We start from the raw sequence: 24,517 nt of genomic DNA on the forward strand, positions 1-24,517 counted from the left end.
GGATGCTACACTTAACTTTACATCTTAAATAATTTTAGGGCCAAATCACTTAGGTACTATATAGCAAATGGTAAATTTTTCATTTGATAAACTAAAAGTATTAATAGTTTGAAAGTCATTTTATGGCATTATATAATTGATAGGTATTCTAAGTAAAATGTTTTTTTAAAATAGCTTATTACTTACGTTTACATTTATAGTCTTTTTTATTGTGATAAAATACAGATAGTATAAAATTATCATTTCAACAATTTTTAAGTGTGTAGTTCAGTGGCATTAAGTACAGTCACCCTGCTGGACGGACAACTCACCTCCATCCATATCCAGAATTTTTTTGTCTTCCCAAACTGAAACTCTGTGCCTATTAAATAATAATTCCTAATTCTTCCCTCCAACCAGCCTGTCACCCAACATTCATTTTCTGTCTCTATGAATTGGACTACTCTAGGTATCTCACTTAAGTGGAATCATACAATATTTGTCCTTTTGTGACTGGCTTATATCATTTAATACAATGTTTCAAGTTTCATCTATTGCAGCATTCATCAGAATTTCCTTCTATTTAAGGCTGAAAATGTTCTATTGTATGTTTATACTAATACCTTTTGTTTATACATTCATCATTGATGGATACTTGGGTTACTTCTATATATTTTTAAAAAACCCAAAATTCTACATCAAATTTAAGCCAAATTCTGCAACAAAAAGTATCTTGAAATTCACATTTCTATTTTTTTTTTTACTAGTTTCTTCTGTCCAAGATTCTATTAACTTTCACAAAATTCAGTAATGAAAGGCTTTACCTACAAGGATAAAACCAGTATTACGGCTTTTTCTTCTGTAATTAGAAGACTGATTTGGTTAAATATTCATTCGTTTAAACTCTGAGTGCCTACTAAGTGACAGGCACTATGGTGGGCAGAAAGGAAGTGAGAGGAAGAAGGGGGAAGGAGAGGCAGAGAGTATGAGTGCCTGAGTTTCACAATAGGCCCCAGGAGGTCTGTGTGGGGGGGGCCCAGGAGCAGAGTGGACAAACTCTGACATGAAGTTTCTCTTCATGACAATGAGAAATTGGATTATAACATTCAAGCTGAAATGTCAAAATAACCCCCCACTTTAAGATGCCAAATAAAATTATGTACCTAGAAAGCTAGTGAACATGAAAAGCTGTTTGGTGCTGATGAGACTACGTGGTTTGGCATCCATTTCCTGGTTGCCTGGTACAAGGCGGCAAACACCATCTGCCTCACTAGCTGTTGGGACCATCAAAAGACCTAAGGTGTGTGAAAGCTTTCATGAATTTCATGAATGTTCCAAAAAAAACTTCTAATCACAGATTTTGGTACTGATATCCTAGAGCACGAGTTGGCAAATGTTTTCTATAAAGGGCCGGATAGGGGCACATGGGTGGCTCAGTCGCTTGAGCATCCGACTCTTGGTTTCGGCTCAGGTCATGATCTCAAGGTTCTGGGATGGAGCCCTGAGTTGGGCTCTGCGCTCAGCAGGGAATCTTCTTCAAGATTCTCTCTCTCTCTGCCCCCCCACCCTGCCCCACTCTCTCACTCTCAAATAAATCTTTAATAAAAAAGGGGCCAGAGAGTAACATTCTAGGCTTTTGCTGACAGTGAGCGATGCTTCTGTCACAACTAGCCACCACTGTCCTGGTAGTATGACAGCAGCCAGAGAAAGTAACATAAAATGAGTGTGGTTGTTCTTACTTATTATGGATGCTGAAATTTGAATTTCATCTAATTCTCAAATGTCATGAAATATTCTTCTGATTATTTTTAAACTGCTAAAAAATGTAAAAAAACCTCTTTGCTTGTAGGCTATCCAAAAAACAAAACAAACAAAAAAACAAAAACAGGTAGAGGGCCAGATTTGGCCATCTCAGACCCTAGAATTTAAAACAAAGAAGGAAGGATTATAGGGTTTGGAGTCCAACCTAGATCTGAATCTAGGCTCTATCACTTACTAGCTGTATAAGAGTGGACAAATCACTTTAACATTTATAAACCCCAGTTTAATCATCTGTTAAATGGGGATAACACTCACATCACATAGGAGCTGATGTAAGTATATGAACAAGATGCTAAAGCCTGTGTAAACTGTCAAGCTGTTTTTAAAGAATTAGGCATTGTATAAAGTAAAAATATACATTACAAAAATGTACCATATTCTCCTCTGAGGAATATTTGCCAAAAAATTGGGAATGTATTTTCAATTCCTAAGAAGAGGAAAAAATGAAGTAATCTGGACCAAAGACAGATGTCTTGGATTCCATTTTTACTAAGCTGTTGGCATTGTACAATGTTATTACAACACTCAGTTAATAATTTATCTTTCTTTCATCATCTGATCATATTCTGTTCTCAATAGCTCTGCTTTGTCATTTTTTTGTTCTCTCCTCTTAATCTTCATTTAAGAGGATCCAATTTTATATATAAAATCACAAGAAGAAAGCGGTGGCTGAAGCACCTTTCATAACAAATGACTGAGAGAAGAGAGGCTGCTTCTTGCTACTATCATATGCTCTACTTTCAATTTCTTAAGTTTCAGAACAAGCAATCTCAGCAAATTTAGGGGCTCTCACAACTCTCACAAAATTAAAATGCGTAATTTCTTTATATAGCCAGCTTAAAGATATCAAAATACCAATGCCAAAAAACAGTATGCGGATGGTGGGTAAACATATTAAGTTGTTCTTTAATATTCAGATAGTGAGTTAAGGCACAGAGCCTTTATTCAGTATCTTCTATCATCTTACCCCATTAAGAAATTCTTTAACTACACTTACTGTGGTGATCATTTAACAATATATACACATACTGAATCATTATGTTGTACACCTGAAACTAATACAATGTTTTATGTCAATTAAATCTCAAACTTTTTAAAAAGGAATTCCTTCCTTATGTCTATTTTAGGAATACTAAAAACAGAACTCTGAGAAACAAACTGAGGGTTCTAGAGGGGAGGGGGATGGGGGGATGGGTTAGCCTGGTGATGGGTATTAAAGAGGCCACGTATTGAATGCAGCACTGGGTGTTATACGCAAATAATGAATCACAGAACACTATATCAAAAAGTAATGATTAACGTAACATAATAAAATAAAATTAAGGGGTACCTGGTGGCTCAGTCGTTAAGCGTCTGTCTGCCTTCGGCTTGGGTCATGATCCCAGGGTCCTGGGATCGAGCCCCACGGGCCCCACATCGGGCTCCCTGCTCAGCGGGAAGCCTGCTTCTCCCTCTCCCACTCCCCCTGCTTGTGTTCCCTCTCTTGCTGTCTCTCTCTGTCAAATAAATAAATAAAATCTTAAAAAAAATCAAAACAAACAAACAGTAGTTTTCCTCTTTTCTGAGGATATCTCGGCCAGTAATTTCTTTCTTTCCTTCCTTCCTTCCTCCCTTCCTTCCAAAGAGTCATTTATTTATTTTAGAGAGAGAGAGAGAGAGAGAGAGAGCGCCGAGCAAGAACTTGAGCTGGGGGAGGGACAGAGGGAGAGGGAAACAGCCTCCCTGCCAGGCGCGGAGCCAGACCCGGATCCACCAAGGTGCCCCTCGGCCAGTACTTTTCATGCCAAAAACTCATACCTCTAATGGACAGACGTGAAAATATCAAGCTGAATTCTTTAGCTGTCTTCTCTCCTTCTAAAAACAAGAAGTTGATGTGGCAAGAGGATGCTTCTTCTGAACTGAATGCTTAGTGCAAACGGTCAGCAGACTGTTAGGTTCAGTCAATGCTCCTACCCAGGGCCTTAGGCTCAGGTAAGCAGAGGCCAGCAGGCTGGTCTGTACCTGCCTCAGAGGGGTGTGCCATCAACCTCAGGTGCTAGGACCATGCCTACCTGCACATACCTGAGCAAGGGTATGGAGACTGGGTCCCACTGGACAGACAGGATAACACAGTTTACTTCAGGAAACCTGAATCTACCAGCAGAGTGAATAAAAGGGCTATGGAGAGGATCACCACAGGCAGGCTATGGCTATTCCTCGCTCTCCTTGAATCTAAACATAAATAATCAACTTAAATCAACATCTGTGGCACTTATTTTTTTAAAAATAACATTATGTATAATTAAAATGGAACATTATAACAGCACTGGGTAATGAATGTAAAGAATATCAAACAGTAGGTAAAAATACATGATTTGGCAAATCACCATTTTCTCAGTAGTACACACAAGTTGATTTGAACACAGTGTCTCAGAACAGAACATACTTAGCTGGATGGATTTAACTTAGGAACCATGACATTTTCATTGCAAAGGCTGCAGGGCTGATGACTCCAGACCCAGCAGCCTTGCAACTCTAGGACAGTATACAGATGGGCTTGGATGTTTTCTGGCTCTCTATCCCATCTCATTCACATGACTAAAATTTTTTATGACAGAATTATATCAAATTTTAACCATTCCCTTATATTTCGGCCTATGTTTTTAATAAGACTGTATCTGGCACAGATTCATTTTAAAGAGTTATAATGACACTAGGATAATTGGCTATTATTTATAAGGTATTTACCATGAACTAGATACTATAATAATGCTTTCTCTGAATATTATAAATGGTGAGTATAACCAATACCCAATGAATGGTCTCTATGTGCTGCTAAGCACCTTATTTAATAATTTCTACAACCACCCCATGAGCCCATGAGGTATGTATTATTATTCTCATTTTTGAGATGCAGGTCATAAGTGTCTAAGGTCACACACCTGATAGGTGGCAGAGAAGGGATATGAAGTTGTGAGGTGTGACTCTAGAGTTGGTGCTCTTTATCACTGTCTTTCAGCCTCACACCATGACCTACAGGGTGTGGCAATGAAATTGATTTCAAGGTGTAGAGGGGAAGATAATAATCTCTGAAAAACAATACGAGTCTAGGTAATCCATCAAAGGTCTCACTGCCCAGCTTGTTACTTAACTCTGATGTGATCATCTCCTTCAATTTAATAACTGCAACTCATAAGCTCTTCTTTGGCATTATCTAAAGAAGATGGCACTACTAAATAGTCTGAATAGTTTGATGGTCTCAAACAACAAACACAGCTTCTAAAGTTTCAGGGAAGTTGCTGCGGATGGAGAAAATCTAGTTTGCAGTTTTCAGGGATGATCTTCTCCCTGGTTTCCATCTGACAAACAGTGCCTTCTATGACATCCAGCTCACTTTACAGTGAGACAGTAATGCCTTCAGTGGATCTTAAGACTCTTGGGATCATAAATAAAAACTCTTAAGTGCAAGTAGAATAAGAAGGGAGAGCCACCTTGCTTCATTTATCTATCTGGATTTCTCCATTCTGAGTTTTCTATGAGGATTTTTGTTTTTTAGCTCATTATTGTCAATATATCTGATTGAGAAAGAAGCTAAACAAGTCCCAGGTGAGAATGCACCATAGCAACAGGATTCTTTGGGGAGAATTTCACAGAAGTATTTGATTGCCTATTCACACTCTTGATTACAACACACCGAGCTGTTAAACTAAATTGTATGTCATTAGTGTATTGAAGGAACTTTAAAAAATAAACTACCCCATGTGAAGATATTTTTCACACATACATTCACATTGATATGTGTTTAATTGCACGCAGCCTACTTCCCTTTTATTCGGAAAACAAGAGAGACATCTTTAAACTATTTCAGAACTTGCCAATGTCACAGTGTAGTAATGTGATAAATAAGGCATTACCCTCTATCACAGGTAAATATTGAATTCTTGTTCTGGTTCATAAATATTTGTTTAATCTTTCACTGTTATTATGACAGAATATAAATGTACTGTCCTTAGAATTTGATCAGGAGTATTAAAGTACCTTGAGTTAGGTAAACAGTGGCCAAAATAATTATAGAAAAAACAATCTGACATTAAAACAACCTCAGTCTCACGGATTTTACTGAGCCTATGGCTTAGCTGGGATAATACACTGATAACAACAACAACAACAAAAGGCTACAGAGAAAAAAAGTAGTTTATATCTGTGTATTATCACAGAATGTCAGCAACCCTACAAATAATGTCATGATCCAAAGCAAGACCAGGTGAAGATACAGATGGCATGGGTCAGAAAATCAAAGCAAATACAGATGAGTGTGAATTATTACCATCCATCTTCATGTCTAAATAGAACACATTTACCAAATTTTCCCACAATTAACTGTAAAAAGGGTCCTAGAGACAGAGTAAAACATTTTACAAACGTTCAAATCAAAGGACTGAAGCGCATTCGTGATGAGTTATTTTTACAACCAATTCTGTTACTTATGCTACTAGAGACACCCAATGGTGTGGGTCTAATCCAAATTATTTACATTTGGTTTTGCAATGCATGGTATAATGTTTCTGTGACAGACTTGCCTTTCTAATTACATTTTGCTCTATCACTAAAATCAGTTTACATGTCCTTAATATACACCTGCTGTTTGGGAAAGGTGGTGTCCCCGAAGCCTGCTGGGCAGAGGACAGCCAGCTCACAATTACAAATACACCAGACAGGCTCTAGAGAAGAAAGAAGTTTCCGAACAATCTCAAACCTTAATTACTTTATAAGCACTTAAAGTTACTAAGATTGGTATAAGTTGCTTGTTTCTTTTCCATTTTTGCTGATGTTGCATTTGACTTTCTTCTTAGAAGACTGGGAAGTACCTTAAACACCTACAGCACAACTAGAAATTATCATTTCACTAAATAAACATGTACTGATATTTAACTGATTAGACATGGTCTAATGGACACTTGTGATGGTATTAGGCCTCACCTGGGTAATCTAGGATAATTTCCCCATCTCAAGACCCTTAATCACATCTATAAAGTTTTATCTGTTTAAGTAATCCCTACACCCAACGTGGGGCTCGAACTCATGACTCCGAGATCAAGAGTCTCATGCTCTTCCGACTGAGCCACCCAGGCGCCTGCCTTAATTACATCTATAAAGACATTTTCCAGGATGCGTGGGTGGCTCAGTTGGTTAAGTGGCTGCCTTTGGCTCAGGTCATGATTCCAGGGTCCTGGGATCGAGTCGCACATCGGGCTCCCTGCTCAGCAGGCAGCCTGCTTCTCCCTCTCCCTCTGCCTGCCGCTCCCCCCTGCTTGTGTTCTCTATCTCTCTGTGTGCCAAATAAATAAATAAAATCTTAAAAAAAAAGACATTTTCCAAATAAAGTAACATTTATAGGTCCAGGAATAGGGACGTGATATCTTCAGAGTTGGGGGTTGGGAGTTGGTGGGAGATAGGACATAGCATTATTATGCCTACCATAGTTCATCCTTGGGCAGTCAAAGATTCGTGTCTGTCCTATGTGCAAAATATGTGGACCCTAACATAATCCTGAATCTCAACCCACTATAGAGAACATCACCAGAAGAACCAAATCTCATGTAAACCTCATCGGCTCAGGCTCAAAGTCCCAAATCTCATTACCTAAACATCTAAATCAGGTATGGGTGAGATTCTGGGAATGATCCATCCTGGGGCACAATTCCTCTCTATCTGTTGATCTGTGAAACTAGAAGGCAAGTTATCTGCTTCCAAAATAAGAAGGTGAGGCAGGCAGAGGGATAATGGCTATGGCATCCCCTACTCTACAAGGTAGAAAACAGAAGTCATGCAGCCCAAGTAATTTCAAAATCCAGTTGGGCAAGGTTTAAACGCCTTTAAGTAATACTCCATGGCTTGAGACTCTACCCTTGGAGTCATTTTTCCTTTTTCTTTAAAGAGTAGCACATATTTGCACCTGAGTAGTTTTATAAGGCTGTTTTCTGCCTACAGAATTTTGGGAAGTCCAACAGCCTTCTTACATTCCATCCTGTCTCTTTGCCTTTCAAAAGTCAAGTCGGCATTGTTTCTGCTGATTTAATAGTCTGAAAAACCATGTGGGTCTCCTGTGTATTCATGCCATTAAACAAGAGGGTCCTCCACAGATCTTTCCTGGAAAATCCCATCTCTATTCCTGTTTCCTGTTGAGATGGTTGAAGGGATCCATGAGCCACACATCTAATTCTGTCAGCACTAAAGACTGTCTAGTTTCTCCTTTGGCCTTCTCTCCAGAGCACACTTTCCTAACAATAAATTTCCTAATTTTAGTGTCTTTTGCAATCTGGATAGACTGGAAATTTTCCAAATCATCAAGCTGTAGCTCATTTTTGCCCTGGCAAAATTTCTATCTTTATTCTCACAATTTACCATGAGCAGCAAGAAGAAACCAGGCTGTACCTTCAGCATTCTGGCTGGAAGTCTTTTCAGCTAAATACCCAAGTTCATTGCTTACATGCTTTCCACACAACCGTGGTAGCCAATTTAGCTAAGTTTTCTCCCACTATGTAACAAGGATCACTCTTCCTCTAGTCTCCAACTGTATCTTCCTCATTTCCTTCTGAGCTGTCACCAGAAGCACATTCAAAGTCCCTCTTTCTACCAAGAGTGTGTTTAAGGCAGTCTAGGCCTTTTCTATGATATGCCTCAAATTTCTTCCAGCCTCTACCCATGTCCAATTCCAAAGCCACTCCGCATTTTTAGGTATTTGTTACATCAGCATCCCACCTCCTAGTATCAAAACCTGTATTAGTGTCCTAGGCTTGATGTAACAAATCATCTCAGATCGGGTAAATTATAACAACAGAAATTTATACTGTCACAGTTCCGGTGACCAGAAACTTGAAATTAGTTTCATTTGGCTTTGGCTGAAATCAAGGTTGTAAACTAGGATATACTCATTCCAGAAGTTGAAGGGAAGACTATGTTCTTTGCCCCTTACAGCTTCTGGTGGTTGGTGGCATACCAGGCTTGTGGCCACACCACGGCAAATCTGTCTCCGCCTTCGCACTGCCTTCTCCTCTGTACGTGTCAAATCACCCTCTGTTTCTCTCTTCCATGGACAGTTTGAAGGCATTTAGAGCTGACCTGGATAATCCAGAATAATCTCCTACCCTCAAGGCCCTCAATTACATCCATAAAGATCTCCTTCCAAATAGAGTAATACTTACAGGCTACAGGTTTTAGGACCTCGTATCTTTGGAGAGGGGAGTATTATTTTGCCTACCATACTCACAGTATAGAGGCACAGCATATTAATTTACCGTAACTCTATCATGTCTATAAAAAAGTGTTAAAATTGAATTTGGCTCTTTCAAAGTGACCATTTGTTACTTAAAATTGCAATAAAAAGCTGCAAAAATTACTTTTCTAATGCTATTAAAGGGAAATACTTATGCTGATTTTTCCATTTACAGATATGTATAATTAACTTTGCAAACATAATTTTAAAATGAGGTTGGTAGTACAGCTAAAAACAGTAAACACTGGTAAATTAGCAAATATAAATAGTTGCAAAGATTAAAAAAAACTTCTGCAGAAAGTCAAAAGACTTTAGGAACAGATACGCTTTTATTTCAGGAAACTACTTTTTTTTTTTTTAAGATTTTATTTATTTGACAGAGACACAAGCAGGGGGAGCAGCAGAGGGAGAGGGACAAGAAGACTCCCTGCTGAGCAGGAAGCCCGATGTGGGGCTCGATCCCAGGGCCCTAGGATCATGACCTGAGCCGAAGGCAGACGCTTAATAACTGAACCATCCAGGCGCCCCTCAGGAAACTACTCTTTAGGAAAATACTTTTTTCCCTTAGGAGTGGCTAAATAAGTGGCTGGCATTTCTCATTTAAAACTTATTCAGGTTATACGTTGACTGGGATCAAGAAGGGCCAAGGGTGACCAAATACCAGATGGGCGAATCCTGGCTGGGATGGTTTTGGTGGAGCAGCAGGTAGCTAGTCCTCACCAGTTTGATCAGTTATCGTAGGAGTGGCTTCCCAGCCAAGGAACTGGTTCCCCAACTACATTTGCTGTGATCAGAAAGAAGGGAAGACTCAGAGAAGCACTGGTGGTGCTAAACAAATTAATGCCTTTTCTCTAACCTAGAAGCAAACAGTTGGCGATTTTCCATCTAGAATTGTTAACTGCCAAATGAAAACTGTGTCCTTATTAATACTTTTAATTGCTTTGGTAAAGTTAACCCAAAGGTCACAAGCCTGGTGAAATCTGAACACTAAGAAAGGATGTTGTTCTTTTCCATTTAAGCCTAGGAAGCAAACCAGGGTTACGTTAGAGAATGACCATTAATAATTAGTGAAAGGAATTATGTTCACCAAGTAACTACATTTGTAAAATGTTATTCTAAAAAACATGTAAAATCACTCTGGAGTATAGAGTTGTTTTTTTGATGTAAAGAAGCATAAATAAGCAGCACAGCAACTTAATCTGTTTTCTCGGCTATTCCTGTGTTTAAAAGGCCAGGTTGCTTAGCCCATGAGTTCCCCTGTAGGGCGTGCCATGTTTCCCAGAAGTTTATACACTTTCTCTTAAAGTACTTATTTTGCAAACCTACACTAACAAAACAACAATAAATGTTGAATACTTAAAATATAAATGCCCAGTCCTGCATAAACTTAAAAATCCACAGCTGGAGAACGTTAGTGGTAGGAGCAGTTTCAAAGGCTGTTTTTCACTGGAACAGAGTGCCGGAAATTTTCCAATGGGTCTCCAAGAGCCTAACTGCAAAGGTGTTACAGGGAAAGGGTCCCAAGGTGCCACCCTTGCAGACAGGGCGAAGAGGACCACAGATCAGCCCATCAGCGTCACAGCAGCAGTGGCAAGTGCTTGTTGGGTCACACTGTGTTTGTCCAAAGACTCCAACCACCTCTTGGAAAACCTTCTCCAGAACATCTTCTGGGGTGATGGCTGTGTTCTGTATTTTGATTGTGGTTCCATGGATGTTTTATTTGTCAAAACTCAAAGAACTACTCACTGAAAGGGTACATTTCATTGCATGTAAATAATACCTCAACAAACTTGCTTTAAAAACATGAACACACACCTCTCTCTTTTCTTTTTATGAAGGTACGACATTTTAGTGTACAGGTGCCTTTCTTATGTTTCTGGCAATACTGCTGTATATCCTCTCATTAATCCACCTTGATGCACATTATGTTTTAGGCAACATTTCCCCTCATTAATAGATTGTCCAATTTAACTTCTCCTGGGAAACAGAGTAATTTTTTCCTAAGAGATCTATAAATATAACTTTGGAACAGAGCCACAGAAAGGTGCCTCCAGAGAGTGAGATTTTGGTCCTCTATGTGTGCCTGAACCTTCTGGTGTCTTCTCCTCCAAGACACTGGAATGATACTAATTACCATTAGCTATGCTGCTCTGAAGTAAAATATCACTTACATTAGATTGAATCATTTTAGAACCCTTTAAAAACCATAACCACTTATATTAGGCCTAACCATAAGTATTTTTTACAACTTAGGGGTTCTGTTTCTGTAAGTTCATACAATTTTTTAAAGCAATGATTGAAAAAAAAAGTTTTATCAAAATAAGCTACTAGATTTTCAATAAAATAGTTGTAAAATTGAGAAAACTTTCTAATTTTAAATTTTGTTAATAAATGCAAATATAGGCATTGGAATATTAACAACTCTTTCCAAACTGGTTAACACAAAAGATTAAAATACTGGGCTATAAAGCGAATATCATTCTCAATGGGGAAAAAACAGAGCTTTTCCCTTAAGGTCAGGAACACAACAGGGATGCCCACTCTCACCACTGTTGTTCAACATAGTGCTAGAAGTCCTAGCCTCAGCAATCAGACAACAAAAATAAATAAAAGGCATTCAAACTGGCAAAGAAGAAGTCAAACTCTCATTCTTCGCAGACGACATGATACTTTATGTGGAAAACCCAAAAGACTCCAATCCAAAATTGCTAGAACTCATACAGCAATTCAGCAACATGGCAGGATATACAATCAGTGCACAGAAATCAGTTGCATTTCTATACACTAACAATGCGACTGAAGAAAGAGAAATTAAGGATTCGATCCCATTTACAACTGCACCAAAAACCGTAACTGAGAATAAATCTAATCAAAGAGGAAAAGGATCTGTACTCTAAAAACTACAGAACACTTATGAAAGAAATTGAGGAAGACACAAAGAAATGGAAAAACATTCCATGCTTATTGATTGGAAGAATAAATATTGTTAAAATGTCTATGCTACCCAGAGCAATCTACACATTCAATGCAATCCCTATCAAAATACCACTGACCTTTTCCACAGAGCTGGAACAAATAATCCTAAAATTTGTATGGAACCAGAAAAGACCCCCGAATAGCCAAAGGAATGTTGAAAAAGAAAACGAAAGCTGGGGGCATCACAGTGCCTGACTTCAAGCTGTATTACAAATCTGTGATCATCAAGACAGCATGGTACTGGCACAAAAACAGACACATAGATCAATGGAACAGAACAGAGAACTCAGAAATGGACTCTCAATTCTATGGTCAACTAATCTTCAACAAAGCAGGAAAGAACATCCAATGGAAAAAGAACAGTCTCTTCAATAAATGGTGCCGGGAAAATTGGACAGCCACATGCAGAAGAATGAAACTGAACCATTCTCTTACACCATACACAAAGATAAACTCAAAATGGATGAAAGACCTAAATATGAGAAAGGAATGCATCAAAATCCTAGAAAACACAGGCAGCGACCTCCTTGACCTCAGCCACAGCAACTTCTTGCTAGACACATTTCCAAATGCGAGAGACAAAAGAGAAAATGAACTTTTGGGACTTCATCAAGATAAAAAGCTTCTGCACAGCAAAGGAAACAGTCAATAAAATTAAAAGGCAACTTATGGAATAGGAGAAGATATTTGCAAATGACATACCAGATAGAGGGCTAGTATCCAAAATCTATAAAGAACTGATCAAAGTCAATACACAAAAATCAAATAATCTAGTCAAGAAATGGGCAGACGACATGAACAGACTTTTCTCCAAAGAAGACATAGAGATGGCCAACAGACACATGAAAAAAATGCTCCATATCACCTGGCATCAGGGAAATACAAATCAAAACCACAATGAGATACCACCTTACACCAGTCAGAATTGCTAAAATTAACAAGTCAGGAAACAACAAATGTTGGCAAGGATGTGGAGAAAGGGGAACCCTCTTATACTGTTGGTGGGAATGCAAGCTGATATAGCCACTCCGGAAAACAGTATGGAGTTCTTCAGGACATTAAAAATAGAGCTACCTTATGACCCATCAATTGCACTACTAGTTATTTATCCCAAAGATAACAGATGTAGTGAAAAGGGGCACATGCACCCCACTGTTCACAGCAGCAATGTCCACAATAGCCAAACTGTGGAAGGAGCTGAGAAGTCCTTCAACAGATGAATGGATAAAGAAAGGTATATATAGGGCGCCTGGGTGGCTCAGTTGTTAAGCGTCTGCCTTCAGCTCAGGTCATCCTGGGATGGAGCCCCACATTGGGCTCCCTGCTCGGCAGGGGGGCCTGCTTCTCCCTCCCTGACTCCGTCTGCTTGTGTTCCCTCTCTCACTGTGTCTCTGTCAAATAAATAAATAAAATCTTAAAAAAAAAAAAGGGGTGCGTGTACACACACACACACACAATGGAATATTACTCAGCCATCAGAAAGGATGAATACTTACCATTTGCATTGACATGGATGGAACTGGAGGGTATTATGCTAAGTGAGATAAGTCAATCAGAGAAAGACAATTATCATATGGTTTCACTCATATACGGAATATAAAAATCAGTGCAGAGGACCATAAGGGAAGGGAGGGAAAACTGAATGGGAAGAAATCAGAGAGGGAGACAAACCATGAGAGACTCTTTACTATGGGAAACAAACTGAGGGTTGCTGAAGGTGAGGTGGGGGGGGGATGGATAACCTGGTAATGGGCATTAAGGAGGGCATGTGATGTGATGAGCACTGGGTGTTATATGCAACTGATGAACTGTTGAAGACTACCATCTGAAACTAATGATGCACTCTGCGTTGGCTAACTGAATTTAAATAAAAACAAAGCAATAAAATACTGGGCTATGTAGTTGAATCAATCTCTACCTTCTTCCTCTGCTTAGTAATACATTAAAAGGAGTAAAAAAGTTGCTTGTATACAAATTCCAACTTGTCTGTGTAAAACAAATTTTATAGGAGGATAAAAGATGTTTTCTACCTGTAAAAAGCTAAAAGGTGTTTGAGCTAGTCTCTGATGATTCTGTCAAAACCTTATATGCAGGGCCAGAGGGGAGAGGACACTGGCCTCCACCCTTCTAGGAAAAGAGAGCTAACAAATGGTTACTGCAGAATCTCACACTGAACGCTAGACCAACGAAAGCACTGATGCTAGCAGAGTAAATTCATCAAGGAATTGGATCCAGTGCTGGTGATGAATAATATATCCTGGGAGACATGGAGGTGTTACAGCGATACAGGAATATACTGCCAATTAGCCTTAACAAATCCAATATAGGTCTCTATGGATATCTTTGGGCTGTGTTCCTTCCAAGAGCTCCATCTGGGAACCAAAAAGTAATACTGTTCAAAATTTTAAAACAGGTATTTGTACAGAGAGGCAAACAGCTAAGCAAATTACCTAGCTAGATAAGATCAAAGGTATTTGTATGCTTTCAAGGTGCAAAAAACACACCAGAGTGTTGAAATACTATGGCATATAGCATAATCTGAAGGGTAACCAAAGTTTTTGCTCCATGTTGGAAATCACTGTCCAGAGATACTGGCTAGGACATTTTTATTTTTTTATTTTTTTTTAAAGATTTTACTTATTTATTTGAGAGAGAGAATGAGATAGAGAAGAGAGAGCATGAGAGGGGGGAGGGTCCAAGGGAGAAGCAGACACCCTGCCGAGCAGGGAGCCGGATGCGGGACTCGATCCTGGGACTCCAGGATCATGACCTGAGCCGAAGGCAGTCGCTTAACCAACTGAGCCACCCAGGCGCCCTGGCTAGGACATTTTTATACAAAGAAAGTATCAGAGGGAAGAAAAGTAGACCTAAATTTTAGCTTATTCAAATTCATCTATGTATGTTAAACTAAGGGGAGGGGAAAGTAGAAGGCACATACTGATTTGTCCCATTAATGTTAGTTTGGACTTAGATCACTTGGTTTAGATGGTCTATGCCAGGTTTTTCCACTGTTCGGCTTTTTCCCTAATTAATAATATTTTGTGGAGAGATAATTTGAGACTATGTAAATAGATCATGTAAATAATACCCTGCTTCTCATACTTACCTCCCAGTTTTAGCAGCCACTGGTGATTCTTGCCTGAAACAACTACTACTGTGGTGACTGCCAATGGTGCATCCCCACCCCCATTCGATCATTTTAGGATTAATTTTTCACAAGCAGACATACTGGACGATTCTGAGGAAGACAGTCTATCAACCACACTCCATGAAATCCAGATCTGGTTTTTACTACCTCAAAGTAAGGCTGCCAGAGGAAGGCTGGACCAACCCCACTAAGAACCTCCACCAGAAGGAAACAGTCCCATTTGTCAAAATAGCAGGTCTGGTACGTATTAAGTGCCCAGTGACTGCAAACATGTCATAGGAAAATTATAGGTAAATGAATGGGGTTGGGGTGGGGTTAATTTTCTTCTCTTTCCAAGGACACATCTATGTTCAGTTACAAGAGGTGTGTAAGTAGAACACGATGCATTCCTTGGATTAACCACATTTGTTGATCCAAACAAGCTCACAAACCCAAATATGTGAACTCTTCATAATAGGCAAAGATGAGCCAATGAATTCTTATGGTAAAAAAAAAAAAGACTAAAATATGGATGACTTCCAACCAAAGCACTCATCCCTTACAAGGATGTAGGTGTGGGGCCACTGAGAATTTTCCCTAAAACTCTGAAAAGTACTGCAGTAAAATTTTAAAGGACTAAAAAGCAGAATACAATGACTCAAGTTTATTTTTCAGATGTGAAATAAAACATGATCATCCCCTGTAAAAGCACCCTTCTGGTAATACTGGACATGTAACATTTATGGAGTTGTATAACCTAAAGCAATTTCTTCAGCGTTAACACAGGGAAGCCAAATACAAATATTAAATTTTTCCGCAGGGTTAAAGTTTTACTTATCCACCAATTTTGTTTCTTCCTAAGTAAATACGAATATAACTGTTTCAATCTTAAAATACTCCTGAAGCATAAGATGTTATTTCCATAATCTTGGCCCTCAAATAGATGAGTCAAGCCCGATTTTATTAAAACTACCAACACAGGCTTCTTTATGTTATTTCAGTAAAATCGTTTCCTATATAAAGTACTCCATAGTTAATCGTCTCAATCTGTCTGCCATCCAAAAGACTTTATCTGTAATTCCATCCGTGGCGGATTACATTTGCACACATTCCTCTCCAATAGAAAAATACATATTAGGATGAACAAATCTAAAACAAAAATTTTATATCCAACAGCTTCACCCAGCCTCTGCTAGACTTGAACTCTGGCCCTGGAGCCTTGCTGGCTGACCTCTCCAGGGAACTCTGTTCTTCTACTCCTAGCCTATTAGGTCACCTTGCTCCTGTCTTTCACTCAAGCATTTGGTCAAAAATATTTATTGGGTGCGTGGTACCAAGCTGCATGCTGGAGGTTAAAAAAAAAAAAAAAGTCTACCAAAGGATCTGTGCTTTGCTTAAGTTCAGTGTCTAGTTTAAGCTAAGTCATATGGGATTTTAAAAGTTAATATTTGTTACCTTTAAAACCAACTCTGTTGAAATATACCTTACATACAATAAAACACACACATTTTAAAGGTGTAGTTTGATGGGTTTTACTAAACTGTACACAACAATGAAGCACAACTCAAATCACATTTAATTCCATCACACTCTGAACACTGCCTTAACTCCTTTGTAGGACTGCCCCTCCTTCTGTTCCTTGGCAATCGTGATTTGCTGTCATTATAGATGAATTTTGTCTGTTCTAAAATTTTATGTAAATGGAATAAATGCACTGTGTACTTCTTTATGCTGACTTCTTTAACTCAGTTTATTTTTGAGACTTTATCCATGTTATATCAGTGATTTCTTTTTTGTTGTTGTTGAGCAGTATGAACATAAGATACTTTGCTTATTCATTCACTTACTGATAAAATTTTAATTTGGAGGTAGTGTAAATAATGGTGCCATGAACATTCATATATAAGTATTTGTGTGGACATATTTCATTCATTCCCGGGTCACATCCAGGAGAATTGCTGGGTCATATAAGCATACAGGTAATTTCAGAGAAACTGTTAAGCTGTTTTCCAACATGGTTGTGTCCATTTTATACCCGGCACCAGCAAAAAAACTGTAATATCCACCTTAGGCACAGGTCATGCAAAAATAGATGACAGACCAAATTTGGCTATAGTTTGTTGACTCCTATTCTGGAGTTTATACATATAAAATCATGACTTCTGTGAATCAAGACAATTTGACTTTTGCGTTCCTATCTGTGTGCTTCTTTCTTTTTCTTCACTTACTACACTGGCTAAAATCTTAAAGTCGTTAGTGTTTCATCATTAAATTTATTAGCTTTAGGGCACCTGGGTGGCTCAGTCGTTAAGTGTCTGCCTTCGGCTCAGGTCATGATCCCAGGGTCCTGGGATCGAGTCCCATATCGGGCTCCCTGCTCAGCGGGAAGCCTGCTTCTCCCTCTCCCACTCCCCCTGCTTGTGTTCCTGCTCTCACTGTGTCTCTCTGTCAAATAAATAAATAAAATCTTTAGAAAAAAAAAATTTATTAGCTTTAGGTTTTCCACAGATAGCCTTTATCTTAGTTTGTTGAAAGACTTCATTATAATTGGGTGTTGAAACTTATCAAATGTTCTTTCTTTATTGAGATAATAACAGGGGTTTTCTCCATCCTTCTCTTAATGTGGTGAATTACATTGCTTAATTTTCAAATCCCAATCCAACCTTGCATTCTTGGGATAAACCACACTTGGTCATAATGAATGAACGTTTTATATATTGTTGGACTGGACTTATTAATATTTTGTAAAAGAGTTTTGCATTTATATTTATGCAAGATAGTGATTTGTAGTTTTCTTGTAATGCTTGCTGATTTTGCTCTAAGAGTAATGTTGCACACAGTATTTAAAAGTTAAGATAATTTGGGGTTCAGCTTAACTATTAATCTGTTTTTCTTCTTTCAAATACGCAAATAATTACAAATTTGCATTTTATAAGCAGTACTCTGGATCAAATTCTTGAAACATACTTGCTACATATAAGTTACTACCTTAATACTTGATAATTTCCAAAGCATATTGTTTGTGCTCAATCACATGTAATATCTAGAATCCATCACGTGAAATGAGTTCAAAGTTCAAGACTGGCTAGACTCCAAAGGCTATTCTCTGAACTGCCATGCCATAGGTTACCTTATCAGCAGGGAAGTTAGAATGCCAGGAAGTCATGTGTCTCTTCTAAAATCATTCAGTGTACAGTGACAGAATGAACATTAATAAATAAGTAAATAAATAAAAGCAGCCTATGGCTTACTCTAACCTTGGGCTTTGTGATTCCAATTCATTTCTTACCTTTAACTACCAGAATTTTGATTTTTCAGCCATTATTACATTTCTCTATTTCTGCTCAGGCCTATTTTTTAATACTGTCTATCCATAAATTATACCCCATTTTTTTTTTAAGATTTTATTTATTTATCTGACACAGAGAGAGCGAGAGACAGAAAGACAGACAGCAAGCAAGTGGGAGGGAATGGCAGGCAGGGGAGAGGCAGGCTTCCCGCTGAGCATGGAGCCCGATGTGGGGCTCGATCCCAGAACCATGGGATCATGACCTGAGCTGAACCGACTGAGCCACCAGGCACTTCTATACCCCATTGCTTTTTATTTATAATTTGTATCCCCCTCAATGTTCCCCATGCCATTTTTCTATGCCTATCTTCTATCCACCAAACTTGCATTGCCTAAGAGGAAATCTTTTTTTAAAAGTGAAATTAGGTTAAATTTGATACCTCATTTAGGCTGCCTAATGCTACATTTTTTGGCTCATGCCCTATCTATGCAGCTATTTGTTCCAACAAAAATTTCACTTTCCTTTCCTGTATACTGAGGTCAACAAAATTCCAAGTATTTTGTGACTCTATAATAAAGGAAGATTCCAAAAGTATCAGGTTTAAATATGCAGTGCCTACTGTTTGCATCTAACCAACTTTACCTAAGTATTTCCTATTTGCAGGTTTCTCTGAATACAGTAATAAGAGACAGTTCTTATAATCTTTCAAGGAGAGTAAAGCAAAAATCTGGAGGAAAATGACATTTGAACAAAACCATATCAAAAAGTAAACTGGGGCTGGGAGGACGCCTTGGTGGCTCAGTCAGTTGAGTGTCTGAGTCTTGATTTTGGCTCAGGTCATGATCTCAGAGTCCTGAGATCGAGCTCCACATCAGGCTCTGTGCTGGGCATGGAGCCTGCTTAAAATTCTCTTTCTCCCTCCACCACCCCCCAATCAAAAAACAAAACAAAAACAAAAACTGGGAAAGAACTTCATATAGCAAAGCAATCTAAAAAGACTGATATTTGAAATCTTATTATTCATTTTATTTAAGACCATTTAGAATGTATCACAGAATTCTCTACTTAACCAAATTCAGTTCAAATAAATCCCAGAGTAGTGGCACAAATTCAGTATACATTTAATAAATAATCTGTCGGTTTAATGCAGAGAGGTTGATGTGTAGTATCCAAATGTCAAAAGGTATTCCTGGTATAAATGACTAGAGATATCAATTTAATCTGAGTTTACAGTTCATTTTTTTCAAGATTAAAACCAGCAAGAATAATCCGGTATCTTCCTCAACCAAAAATATGCTTCTAAGTTGAAATACTGTCAAAGGTATCACATATAAACCTTTCTTGATCATGTGAGAAACTATATGCAGGAGAAATCGAGTCCTTGGAATTACATGAAGAAAGCAATCGTATTTCTTGGCATCCTTGAAGAGATTTTACCTTCAAAGAATTTTTATAAACATTAATTAAATCATGCAATGCAGCTATAAAATCTCATCAGCAGTTAAAGACAGGAAAAACTATAGTATCAGGTTTGAATCAAACATGATCCTAGGTAGTAAATTTGTGCATGCCACACACACATACATACACATAAATACATATAAATGAATAGCTATTAATTGTTCATGGATATGATGATGAACTACTGGAGGTGGGTTTAAATAAATATGAAGACTATAAACTGAATGCAGGTATAATTAGGAAAATCCTCACTTCTGCATATGCTTAGACCCCATAATAGTTGTGTTGTTAGTATAAAAAGCATTTAAACTCATGAGATTTTATCAGTGCTCTGCAATGTGTAGCAAGGGCACTCGCCCACCATCAGCTTACACATTAAAAGAACAGACTCACCCATACCTTAAATTTTAAAAACTTTTCTCCACCTCCCTTTGAACAAACAATAGGAAACAATGCTGCTGGTAGGGTTGTAGAAGAGCAAAAAGGACAAAACTATGGAAGCAGGAAAAGGAAACAGCTGTTAAAGTAAGGGAATATAGAGGGAGAGTGAGGAGGCCCAGGCATCTGGTGAGGAAGCCAAGCCTCCAAAGTGAGACGCTGATCAGAAGTAATTCTCAACTGTCTTGTGCCCTGTGGATCCCAAATAAATGCGGAAGCTAAGTCTGCTCTCTTTCATGCTCTGAACTGAAGACTACAAATGCTGGAACTCTGGGTGCCCAAGAACACTGTGTATTCGTGTGCAGAGGACAGAACTAGATCCTGGTCCTTTGAATGAAAAGCCTTGAGGGTAGAAGGCGCTGAGTGGGATGGCTGAGTTTCATTCATTAAGCTCCAGCTTCCTTAAATGTCGGAATGACTGTTACCATTCCCTGTTTCCACTTGCAGGTAAAGAGGGCTTTCTCTTGACATGGTTGCTGCTGTCCTGAAGTGCCAACAGATGATGAATGTGAACTTGTCTGGCATTTAGTTATATATGGAAAATAGATGTGTATTTACTGACTTGGATGGATGACTGCATGTGAATACAGAACTTTGGCTTCTGGTGGCATGTTCAATTCAAACCACATTCACTAATCAGAGCAAAAGGAATCGCCAATCAAAACAAATTCTTCATTGCTGTCACTGTCTCCTTTATGCAGCCTACATATCAATGGAATGAAAAAACACAACATAACCAGGACTTTCTTAAATTAAGCTGGGGGTGGGTGGTGAGAGTTGAATAAAAGAATATTTATGGCAGGGAGAACCAAATTAAGATTTCTAACTTGAAAATATTTGAGGCCTAAATTAACCATTATTTCTTAGTCTACAGTGCTTTACTATACTACTTCCTAAATGGAAATAACTTTGTTATTTTGCTGACTATAACAATATCCTAACAATGTTTTAGAACAGTAATTTTTACAACTTAAGACGATTTCTGCATACTTTTATTCTCATGAGTCTCATAAATGCCTTCATGCAGTAGGCAGTCAACTAATTACTCTTACCCCACCATCCAACAGACAGACTGAGGCTTGGAAACACTACATGGCCTGGCTAGAGTCACACAACTAGAAAGTGGTTTTGCTTCAACCAAGGGTGGCTCCCCTGAACCCTGGCCAAGAGCATAAGCTCAGAACTGGTGGTGCAATGGGGGTGGAGGGACAAGGAAGAAGAGTCCTGCTAACTGCTTATGAATTGTGTGACCATGAGCAGCAACTCAACCCATTTATACCTCAGTTTCCTCATATTTAAAATGAAATAATCCCTATAATGCGTAAATTATAGGGCCATGGGGAATTAAATCAGGCACACACTTGCATAGCGCCTGACCCATAGTAAGTGCTTAGTAAGCAATAATTATATTTCTATCAATAAAATACTACCCTGCCTATTGGTGAGGATAACTAGATGGGTAGAACTAATCTAGTCCCTCAGTGCTGTTTTCCCTAGTTATGGCCTTCTAATGCATTCCTTTGTAAAACTAGTTATTTGGATCCTTTGCACTAGGTAATCATTTTTCACTTCTCTGTCATCTTTGACTTAGAAGCTGTTGATAGGATTAAAACTTCTGGATATCCAAAGCTTATCCTTCAAATGCCAATTTATTTTCTAATTTCAAATATTCCTAAGGTATTATACTTCTTCCTAACTTGTTAAATAGAATAAACAGAAGACACACAATTTTCTTGCTAACTAAGAGCATCGCTAAGAACACTCACAACCAGATGAAGACATCATTAATCTCTGGACATACCTGTAAGCTGTTCTGTCTCCTTTCTTGACTTAGGAATGTCAGCTGGGGCTACCACTGTTCCCCTTCTAATTCTGATCTCCACTCTTTCTTGTTCCTGACAGTGGGTCCCTCTCCTCACGACCCCTTTCGCCATCCCTTAGCCAAATTTGCACATCTGAAACATATTCTACAAAAATACAAAGATAACCAAACTATATATTTTAAAATTAGAATGAATGAGGTTGAAGGTGAGGGCCTTAAGAGCAAAGTACAGGATCCATGTAGTTATTCAGAGACATTTTCTTTCTTTTTTTTTTTTTAAAGACTTTATTTATTTATTTGAGAGAGAGAGAATGAGAGACAGAGAGCACAAGAGGGAAGAGGGTCAGAGGGAGAAGCAGACCCCCCGCTGAGCAGGGAGCCCGATGTGGGACTCGATCCCGGGACTCCAGGATCATGACCTGAGCCGAAGGCAGTCGCTTAAACAACTGAGCCACCCAGGCGCCCCCAGAGACATTTTCATTGTAATTTTTAGTATGTTTCAAAGGGCTGAAGTTGCCAATAGCCTGACATCCAAACAAATGCATGGGTGTGTGCGTGCATGTGCAGTATGTGGATGTATTGGGTATTTGGAGTGCAGTTGCTATTCAAAATATTTAAAGTATTTTATTTTACAGTTTTGAGTATATGTATTAAAAATTGGAAACTTTTTTAATTAAAAAAATTAAATATGATTTAGTCAACAAATGTTTGAGTATTGTACTTACCATGTGCTAGGCACTATTCTAGATACTGGGAATAAAAAGTTGAATAAAATAATTTTCCTATTCTTATGGATTAAAATGTTTGAATTAGACAACTTCTGTTTTCTTTTTTTTAAAAAGATTTTATTTATTTACTTGTCAGAGAGAGAGAGAGAGTGAGAGAGCACAAGCAGGGGGAGCGGCAGGCAGAGGGAGAAGCAGGCTCCCCACTGAGCAAGGAGACCGATGCAGGACTCGATCCCAAGACTCTGGGATCATGACCTGAGCCGAAGGCAGACGCTCAACCGACTGAGCCACCCAGGCGTACCGACTTCTGCTTTCTTAAAGGCAAATTACTTTAGTTGAGATCATACTTTGAAATTTACTCATTTCCAATTATAAATTGTAAAGGAAAAAGTTCTCAAATAATGGGGGAATTATCAGCATTCAACATGTTTACAAATATAACTTGAGACTCTGAGTTCCCTGGAGAGAAACCTGATCATATTATAAAAAAAAATTTAAGATGCTGGGGTAATACAATGATTTTTCCAAATATAAGAATGAGAAATAAAGAAATAGAAACAAAGGGGCGCCTGGGTGGCTCAGTCGGTTAAGCGACTGCCTTCGGCTCAGGTCATGATCCTGGAGTCCCAGGATGGAGTCCCACATTGGGTTCCCTGCTCAGCAGGGAGTCTGCTTCTCCCTCTGACCCTTCCCCCTCTCATGTTCTCTCTCTCATTCTCTCTCTCAAATAAATAAAATCTTAAAAAAAAAAAGAAACAAAACATGTAGGATCTCACAGCAACATTAATTATCATACTGGGCATATTCAGCAATTTACATTACTATTATATTCAGGATAGTAATAGCATGTATAGGGGCCCAGGGCAGGCCACCCCAAAATGTGGCACAATGGCATATTGATCATTCTGAATTGAAGCTACTTGGGAAACAGTGTAAGGATACTCAGACTCTTCTCTGCCCCCTGAAAGCAGGAAACAAGTCTTCCATATGAAAAGTACCACCCCTGTACTAAGAAGTAAAAGTTGTGAAAGCTGTAGAAACATATACCTTGTTACATTTTTTTACTAATCTACTACACCTCAGCCCAAATTCCACTTAGAATTCCTTACTAATTAAAGCTCCGAAGCCTCTGCCTTCTTTATCCTGCCAGTTCCTCACTACTTAATGTCTCTTTGTTTAAAATGTATAAAAACTGCCTGCCTTGGTTATTCCTTTGGGTCTCAATTTCATTATTGGGCCTCTATGCACATGTAATAAAACTGGGTTTTTCTCCTATTAATCTGTCTCATGTCAATTTAATTCCTAAGCCAGCTGGAAGAACCTTGATGAAAAAAAAGGGAAAACTTTTTCCTCCCCTACATGTGAAAAGCTCAATATGAGAATGTTTTTTAAAAATTTAATTTCCATTATCATTTTACAAGATGGCAATATCCTGAAAAGTTCAGTATGAGGATTTTAAAAAATTTAAGCAGCATTTACAGGAGAGATGAACTTGAAGAAGCATTTTAAAATAAAAACTTACTGAGAACACAAGGGAACCAAGTTTTATTTTAGTCTTCACAGCACCTCTTTGTTACAAATGTTAAATAGAAAAACAAAATCATCTTTCAAGAAATATAT

The 24,517-nt window shown here is 38.4% G+C and overlaps 1 protein-coding gene across 13 annotated transcripts in view; it reads right to left on the reverse strand.

Moving 5' to 3' along the window:
- Positions 1–24,517, reverse strand: part of PKP4 (plakophilin 4) — a 228,825-nt gene that overhangs the window by 118,832 nt on the left and 85,476 nt on the right. The gene's annotated exons all lie outside the window — the stretch shown is intronic.

Source organism: Callorhinus ursinus, unplaced genomic scaffold (assembly GCF_003265705.2).
Source record: "Callorhinus ursinus isolate GAN/ISIS: 27379988/994484 unplaced genomic scaffold, GSC_fseal_2.0 scaffold2, whole genome shotgun sequence".
Taxonomy (NCBI): domain Eukaryota; kingdom Metazoa; phylum Chordata; class Mammalia; order Carnivora; family Otariidae; genus Callorhinus; species Callorhinus ursinus.